The sequence below is a fragment of the Podarcis erhardii genome (assembly GCF_964252035.2).
Source record: "Podarcis erhardii genome assembly, chromosome: 17".
NCBI lineage: Eukaryota > Metazoa > Chordata > Lepidosauria > Squamata > Lacertidae > Podarcis > Podarcis erhardii.
Window position 1 is genome coordinate 27,604,711 of NC_138515.1, and position 9,462 is coordinate 27,614,172.

Sequence of the window (9,462 nt, forward strand, 5' to 3'; positions counted from 1 at the left end):
GCCGGTATCTCGTTGTTGATCTCCAAATATTCAATTATGTTTATAACGTGTCTTACATTGTCTTTCAAAAACCTGTTCGGGAGGAAACCCGCCTGGTCTTTATGGATTAAATTTGCTAAACACTTTTTCAGTCTACTTGCCATGATGTCTGCATATATTTTATAGTCGTTATTTAATAGAGATATTGGCCTGTAATTTTTAATGTTCAATTTATCTGTGTCCGGTTTTGGAATTAACGTTATAAATGCCTCCCTCCAAGACTCAGGTATTTTTCCTCCTTTCAGGATATTATTCAATGTCTTACAAAGCGCTGGTGTCAATTGACTTTCCAAAACTTTATAGTATTTTGCCGATAAACCATCCGGTCCCGGAGCTTTCCCTAACTTCATTTTTTTAATCGCCACCTGAATCTCTTCTATTCTTATGGGTCTGTTTAGTTGAGATCTCTCTTCTTCTGTTACAGTCTTTCCTTCACAGTTTTTGAGGTACTCTTCTATCTGGGTTAAGTCTTCTTCTCCTTTTTTATATAACTTCTCATAAAATTTAAGAAAATTTTCCTGTATCTTCTTTGGGTCTTCTATCAATTCTTCCCCTACTTTTATTTTATTTATCACATTCTGTTTTTGTCTTTTCCTCAGTTGCCAGGCTAGTAATTTCCCAGTTTTGTTTGCCGATTCAAAATATCTCTGCCTCATTAACTTGACTTTCCATTCAATTTCTTGGTTCATTAGCATCGAATATTGTGTTTGTAATATTTTTATTGTTTGTATACTTTGTTCATCTTTCGGGTTGTCTGTTAATTTTTTCTCTGATTCTCTGAGCTGTTTGAGAATTTCTTCCTTCTTTTGCTGTCTTATTTTCTTCTTGTAACTATTTTGTTGGATGAAGAAACCTCTTAGAACCGCCTTACTGGCATCCCATACTACTTCTGAATTTATTCCCACATTAAGATTGAAATCAAAATATTCTTTTAGGGTGGCTTTGGCTTTTCCAATAACTTCATCATTGTCTAATAAATATTCGTTTAACCTCCACCTGAAACCTCCTTGTGTTGGACCTTTTATTTCCAGTGTTATTGGATTGTGATCGGAGAGGGTTCTCGGTTGAATTTCACATTTAGTAGCTCTTAATGTGAGTTCCCTCGAGGTCCATATTTGATCTATTCTACCCCAACTTTTATGTACCTCTGAAAAAAAAGTAAACTGCTTTTCTGTTGGGTGCTTATGTCTCCAAATGTCTATAAGATCCATATTCTCTTCCAAGTCTTGGAATGATTTTGGAAGTTTTCCTTGGTTTCGTTTTTTCTTTTCTGTTTGTCTATCCATCTCTGGTGTAGATACTGCATTAAAGTCACCCAATAAAATCATCCTATTATTTTCTAATTTTATTAAGACTTGTTCCAGTTTCTTAAAAAATTCTAGTCTATTTGAGTTTGGGGCATATATATTTACTATGTTGATTTTTTCCCCCTGGAAGCTAATTTGTACTCCCAAAATCCTTCCTTCTTCATCTTTATAGATCAGTTTAGGTTCCCATCTTTCATTAACATATGTTACTACTCCTTTTTTTTTCTCTGACGAAGAGCTTATAAATTCTGTTCCTAGGTTCTTGTTTGACAAGACATGTTTGTGCTTTTTGGCTACATGAGTCTCTTGCATACAGATTACATCCAATCTTTTCTTTTTCATAGCATTTGCAATTTTATTCCTTTTAGTTTTGTCATTCAAACCGTTTACATTCCATGTTAAAATTTTAAGATTCATTATTACTCTTATCTAGTACTAAAGTCAGTGATTTTACTATTTGGGTTTTGCCGAATTAAATTCGAGTGGTTTCGCTTTCTGTTTCTTCCTCTTCTTCACCCCCTTCTTCATCCCCTGTCTCACCCCCCTCCCCCTCCCCTTCATCGTCTCCTTCCAATCCCCTCCCAGTCTCCCCTCCACCTGATCCTGCATCACCTGTCTCCTCCCTCTCTCCACCCCTCCCCCCGCCTCTGTCCTCCATCTTCCCAAGGTCTTTCTCATATCTACGTAGAAATTTACTGACTTCCTGACTTTCTGCAATCTTGAATCTTTTTTCTTTATAAAAAAAGGAAATCCCTTCTGGGAATTCCCATCTATAATATATTCCATTTTTTCTTAGAATGTTAGCTAAAAAGGCTCCTTCGCGGGTCGGGGGGGCGCAAACGGTGCCCGCCGAGTCACCAAGTCCATGGGCATCTCCGCCCATGGTTTTTGAGGGTCCCCGCGTCGCCGGTGCGGCAGGACCCAACCCCTACCTAGCAGACTCCCTCCGGAACTCGGGGGGAGTCCGCCATTCGGCGATGGCACCGACCCGGAAGTTCGAGAACTTCAGTACATAACAGTTGGAATGCTTTCTAAAGACACCGTGTCAGCCAGCTTACTGGGAAATGATATATAATGAATTGAAAAAGATGTTTAAAAAACGTATGCAAAAGAAACAGAAGTCCTGCTTTTCGGATTTATAGGGACAAAAGTACCCAAACTGTATAGAAATTTATTCATGTGTTTAGCTACAGCGGCAAGAATGTTACTTGCCCCCAAATGGAAATAAGGAGAAGTCCCAGCAAAAGGAGAATGGATACAAAAACTTATGGAATATGCAGAAATGGCGAAACTTACCAGAAAAATAAGAAATCAAGATAACAAACTTTTTATAAAAGAATGGAAATGGTTATTGAATATTTACAAATAAATTGTAAACAGATAAGAACATTGGCAGGATTACTGTAATAACCTGCAGTGTTATAAGTGTATATATTTAAAGGAGATGAATAAATGAGCAAATTAATTTCAACACGCAGAAAATATTAAAAATAATTTTAAGGAACCGCAGAAAGAGGGGGAAGGAATTCAAGTTTTGAAATGTTCAAATGATTGTAAAATTATTGAAATGTATGAAATTGAAAATCATAAATAATGCTGCAGGCCATAAGCTCATACCCTCCAACATTTCTCCGATGAAAATAGGGGCATCCTAAGGAAAAGTGGGACATTTCGGGATCAAATCAGAAACAGGATGGCTTCTGTAAATTTAGGACTGTCCCTGGAAAATAGGCACATGTAGAGGGTCCGTAAGCCCACAGTGGCAGATAGTGCTGCTGTTTCTCATTGTCTTATGAAACAGGACTCTGTAAGTGACTGGGGTGTTTGTGTGTTTGTGTGTGTGTGGTATAGAGGGCAGGAAGGGGAGTGTTGTCAGAGCTGCAGTGTTTATGTGCAGCTGTGAGACAGAAAGTTCTTGCTATGCCTTTACTAGCTGCGCAAAAATACACGGCTGAATCTGTCGTTTGTTCCGGAGTGATGGACAGGGAAGCATGTGTCACATTTGTCGATTCTATACTGTATTTCTCCATATTGGGCTCCATAGACACAGATCCATGTACAGAGTAGCCAATGAGCTCCAGCCGCTTGTCTGCACGGTGGCTCTCCTGCCTATACCAAAGGATAGTTGAGTAGGTGTTGTCATTGTGGGAACACTCGATGCTTGTTTTGGCCCCCTTCCAGGCAAATTTGAACTGTTCCTTCTGGGTCACGGTGACTCCGCTGCAGAAACCTGTAAAAGACCTGAGTAGTGAACAAGGACCCCAAACAGAAAAACTTGCTCAGTTTTATATGTCACAGTTTGGCTCCTAACTTTGCTTTTCTGTTTCCACAAGGAAGAAACTGCCCTTTCCCTCAACTACGGTAAGTCCCACCTCATATTTGCACTGAGCACAAATATGAGTGGCTGGGGAAACCCAGCCAGATGGGCGGGGTATAAATAATATATTATTATTATTATTATTATTATTATTATTATTATTATTATTATTATTATTATTATTATCCTGGCCCTCCTCCTTTCTCTGCCTGTTTCTTTTCTTGGTTGCAAATTCCATATTGCTTGCAGGCTGCCCTTTTTATCTCATTGCCGACTCTCTTGGTAGATCTCCCCTGTGCAGCTGGGTTCTTTCTTTCTTCCTTCCTTTTACAGCTGTGGAAGACTTATCCTGGACAGACTTATCCTGCCTGTGAGAGAGATTCTCCTACCTGCCAAAAGCTGCAGGCCAACACCCAGGGCTTTCCACCACATGGTCTCTGCTGCAAGAACAACGTGGAGCAAGGCAGCTGCTGCCTCTGAGCCTCGAAGAAGAGTTGAAGAGGAGGCTCTCTTGAGCGCACCTCACTGGTGGCAGGAACTGGTTCTGAGACCTTTCTGCCAAGGAGGTGGAGCAGCTGGGGACCTGCTGAAAAAGAGAAGCTCATCTCTCTGAAGATAGCATAATCTTAAACTGACAGGTCAATTCAGCGGTAAAAACAACAACCAAGCAGCTAGTCAAATCTGAATGAATTAGCAGCTAGGGATGTCAGAGGAATCCACTATATATTTTCCTATATATGTAATAAACAAACTGAATTTCTTCCCATTCCTAGGTATAACTTTTTAAAAAATGGTTTTCAATATGTTGAAGATTGCTTGTTGTTAAAAAAGAAAAAAAAGTGGTAATCTCACATGTTTTGGGTCAGAAACAGTGCTGAACAGTTATCATTTCCCTTGCCTGTGATGGAGTGTGTTATGTCATGAGGCAAACAAGCAATTTCAAACCTAACATTAATGGAATAGTGCGTGTGCTGGGCAGGACACACACAAAAATGAAATCTAAAACCCCAATTCCAGAGTGTAAAGTGTTTTGTTTTAATTGGGTATCATCTAGATTTATAGACTGGGCATTAGAAAAATACTACCTTCTCTATTAATCCATTTATCTCTCCAGAGTTACCATATGTGTACAATAATTCAATGGAATGGTTGGCAAGTTTCCTAAAAACCATTACTTACTAGGCTGAGGTTTTCAATCTTGTCAAAGATGTATATTGATCACAAACTATTATATCTTGTATTTATTGCAGTTCAGCTCACTGTATCTATTTAGATCAATCAAGTGTTTTCTTTCCGGTGACAATGCTGGGTTTTTAGGTACATTTATTAACCACTGAGGAAGACCCTTGTGGGATGAAGCATGTCTGGTCTTCAACAATAATTTTATCATTGTTGGTCCCATGAGATCAATGTTTCAGCATCAGGTTATTATATTGTTGCATGTATATAATGATGTCCTCTTGGAAATCTCATCCATTCTTTACGTCTGGTTATATTATGGGGGAGTTTGAAGTTATATAATTTTTAACAGCCACCCATAAATATTATTTTGCTTGCAATCTAATTTGTGGCTCTGCTGGGGCAGGAAACAAAGAGAGGACAAAGGCGGGGGTCCTGAGCTCCTATGCAGCAGCTGATTCTCCTCTGCCCATCACACCTCTAAGGCTTGTCACCACCCCTACTGGCAAAACCTATTGGTGTTTTGCAACTTTCTGACTAGTTGCAGCACCTTAGCCAGACCTAGCAGAGTACACGCAGAATCCACGGAAGCAATTGGCGACTTGGCTGCAGACAGGATAGACAAAGCGGGAACCAGGAACTTGTAGTTAGGTGTTTATTATATACAGTGGACTTTTTACAGGAACAGAACACGGATCTTTAGCTAGCTCTCTCTTACACGACTCACAACTCCTACACTGACATACAGAACTCTGAACTCCTGAAGTAACACATTCCAGTTAGTAGGCCATTCATTATCACTCCCTTGAGAGAGCTTGACCAATCAGGGAGCGGTCTCCATGTCTCTGTTATCTCCAGGCAGACTTACTCCTTCAGATTGCCTTCTGGCTGTCTGCCAAACCTTAATTGACTCTGTGTGAGTAGCTGCACATACACACTTTCCCAACAACCCCCACCTTAGCAAGCCATGCTCAGTTCTAATTTCAGAGCCCAGCTGGTCCAACATCAATTAGAACAATCGTCTGCTTTTGCAGCTGAGCGCTGGCCACTGTGGGGTTAAGAATCCTCTGCCACTAGCTAAGTCATCTTCGCTCTCCCCTCCATGCACATCAGTGAAGTGAGGTTTTGGTAGGAAGAAGAGGTGACTTTGAAATGCTGTGTCTTTGCTGCTTGCACAGAAATACACGGCTGAATCCTCTGGTCTGGCTGGGGAAATGTTAAGGTGGCATTGCTTTGTTTCACGCTGCTCAGCTTGGAAACGCTCAGAAACGTTGCCTTGATGCTGTGGTTGATTTACATAGAAACTAAAGAGAAACTGCAGACCCTGCAGACCCTGTTGCCGGAACCAAAACATGCTGTTGTGGTCGGTAGTTTGTTCGCATTCCAGCCTGGCATTTTTGCCTTCCTGAAGCACCAGACTCCACTGCTGCCTGATCTCTGCATTGGACCATCCTGGGGGAGAGAGGGAGAGGGAAGCTTGTGAAGAAACCCTTTAAAACAATGTCTTAAATAAGAATCCGTGAGTGAAGGTCTTACCTACTTCCAAGAGGCAAGCGGCCACACACCACATGATCCACATCTCTTCCCCTCTGAGCTGCAGGCAAATGTTTGTGGGCAAACGTTTTAGAACAGCCACAGCCTCTGCTTCCTTCTCTTGACTCCAGTTTATGTCATCGCAAAGGCGGAGACAGCAATGACTGCCCGGGGCTGCAGTGTAATTCAGTTTATGTCTATTTGAAAGTCCCACTGAGTGAGTTCACTGGGCCTTACTCTGACGCCATCTCCAACACCTCGAATTATTCCATCCACGGTATCTCTGAAATTTTTTTACACATCACCTGGGACGACAGGTGAACTAATGCCATTGTACTGAAAGAAGCAAAGATCACCAGTGTCAAAGCAATCATCAACTTTGTAGGACTGGTCATGTTGTGTGGATGCCTGATTATCGTCTTCCAAAGCAACTACTCTATTCCGAACTTAAAAATGGAAAGTGTAATGCTGGTGGTCAACAAAAGAGGTTTAAAGTCTCTCTCAAGGTAAATCTAAGAAAATGTAGTATAAACACCGACAACTGGGGAACACTGACCTGCCAGCATTCCAACTGGAGAACAGCCGTTACCAAAAGTGTCATGGGCTTTGAAGACACTTGAACTCAGGACAAAAGGGAGAAACATGCTAAGAGGAAGGCACGCTGGGCAAACCCTCACCATGATCAACTCCCACCCGGAAACCTATGTCCCCACTATGGAAGGACGTGTGGAACCAGAATTGGCCTCCACAGTAACTTATGGACTCACTGTTAAGACTGTGTCTATGGAAGACAATTTTACTTGGCTACGAGTGATAGCCAAAGAAGACTTTCATGTAGGTTTGTGGCTGCCTACACACTGTACATTTAAAACACAGTTAAAGCGTGCACACACACACTCACACACACATCCTGGGAACTGTAGTTTATGCCCTACAGAGGTACAATTCTCCAGCATCCCCCACAAACTACAGTTCCCAAAATACTTGGGAGGGGTAGGGAGGTGCTTTGAATCTATGGTGTATATACAGCCTATATCAGATCGCCCCATACTTTTGAATAATCAGGTCAACTTTAATTGTTTCCATTTGATATGGCAGAGCTGAGAGTTCAGGGCGGGCTTATTTGTTTTCTGATAATACTTGTAGGCATCCTCCCTTGGTCTACTTCCCAACACTGACATCACTGTGGCTTGGAAGGAGGTGAGGTTGATGTGGTGTGAACACACTGGCATGAGCACCAGTTTAGCTGCACCGGTGTGTTTGCACTGTGCCAACCTTACTCAACCCTGCCAGGACCAGCAATGTCAGTAGTGGAAGGTCATGTAAGTGCCAGGACCTTACCCTGCCGACAGTGCTAGCTGCAACCCAACATGGAAACCCTATGCATAATCCTGCTAAATCTATTTGGTTTAATAGCAGTATTAGGCTAGCAAGATCTTGTGAGATCTTCCTGAAATCTCACAAGATCTCATGAGCTCTGTAAGATCTTGCAAAAGCTCAGTGTGATCTCACCAGATCTCACCAGAATCTGCCACTGTTGCTGCCAGACACTGCTGCACAATCCAGGTAAGGGAGGCTTGGGCGGTGGTGAAATACTCAGCATGTTGTACGCTGAAAGAAAATTATATGAAAATGATGTACCGGTAGTATTTGACTCCTTGTAAGCTTGCAAAAATGTATAAGACAAGTGCAAATATCTGCTGGAAATGTAAGCAAAAGGAAGGCACCTTCTATCATATGTGGTGGAACTGTAAGGTTCTAAAGGCATTCTGGGAAATGATATACGGTATTCCCTGCCCATCTGTCTGGGTTCCCCCAGCCACTCTGGGTGGCTCCCAAACAGAATATTAAAACACGATAAAACATCAAACATGAAAAACTTCCTTAAACAGGGTTGCCTTCAGATGTCTTCTAAAAGTCAGATAGTTGTTTATTTCCTTGACATCTGATGGGAGGGTGTTCCACAGGGCAGGCGCCACTACCAAGAAAGCCCTCTGCCTGGTTCTCTGTAACCTCACTTCTCGCAGTGAGGTTAAATTAATTCAAAGCGGGCAGGCAGGGCAGAGGTTAAGCACTTCCTCTCTCATCCACTGATTTGTCTATTCAAATACTGCCCCAATTCCCAGCATGAGTGTTATGAGAAAAACACAAGATCGTGTCTGTGTTGTTCCACCTTCAGACGCTCATGCATATGAAATGTTTTTGTAGGTGGGAAACATTACTTTGAACTGCTGTGTCAATGCTGGTTGCACAGAAATAGATGGCTGAATCCTCTTGTTTCACAGAGGAAATCTTCAGCTCAAGGCGCTGAGTCTCAGGCTGCTTGGCTGCGAACCGTTCAGGAAGCCTGCTGTTCTCCAGAAGCTCTCGATACTGGAAAAAATAGAGAAACTGCAGAGCTCGATTTGCATCCTGCCGGTACCAGAACATATAGTTGTGCGACTCCGTTTGGTTGCATTCCAGCTGCACAGTGTCGCCTTCTCTTAGCACTAAACCCGGTGTCTGGTCGATGCGAGCATTTGAGCTTCCTAGAAGAGAGAAAACTACCGTAAGTGTTATAACATTGGGGGTGAGGGTTTAAACCAGTGTTTTCCAAACTTGGGTCTCCAGCTCTTTTTGGACTACAGCATCCCTAGCTAGCAGGACCGGTGGTCAGGGATGATGGGAACTGTAGTCCAAAAACAGCCGAAGACCCAAGTTTGGGAAACCCTGGTTTAAACCAACGTCGCAGGTGAGCTTTATATAAAAAGGGTTCGATGAAAGCTTTACCTATTTCCAAAAGCCAAACACTCAGAAGGCACCAACTAATCCACATTTCTTCTCCAACGCAGCCACTAGACTTTCAGCAAGTTTCATGCGGCTGTGATACTCTGCACTTCCTTCTGTGGTTCCGTCACACTGACTCCCCTCCTGACATCACAAAGTCAAGGTAAGAAGATACAGCTGGCTTTGCTGCTCTAGTTTAGGGGCACGAAATCTGTGGGCTGTGAGCTGTTTCTGGACTCCCATCAATAGCCCTACTGCCTGGGGCTGACTGGAGTTGAAGTGCAACAACAAAAGTCCCCTTCCCTGTATATAATGCAATAA

At 42.3% G+C, this 9,462-nt stretch overlaps 1 gene segment (V, D, J or C); it reads right to left on the minus strand.

Annotated features, from left to right (window-relative positions):
- Positions 1-9,462, minus strand: part of LOC309332386 (M1-specific T cell receptor beta chain-like) — an 81,364-nt gene extending 71,902 nt beyond the window's left edge. The window contains exons 1-2 of the C gene segment in view: positions 9,145-9,462; positions 8,628-8,903 (exon numbers count right to left, since the gene is read on the minus strand).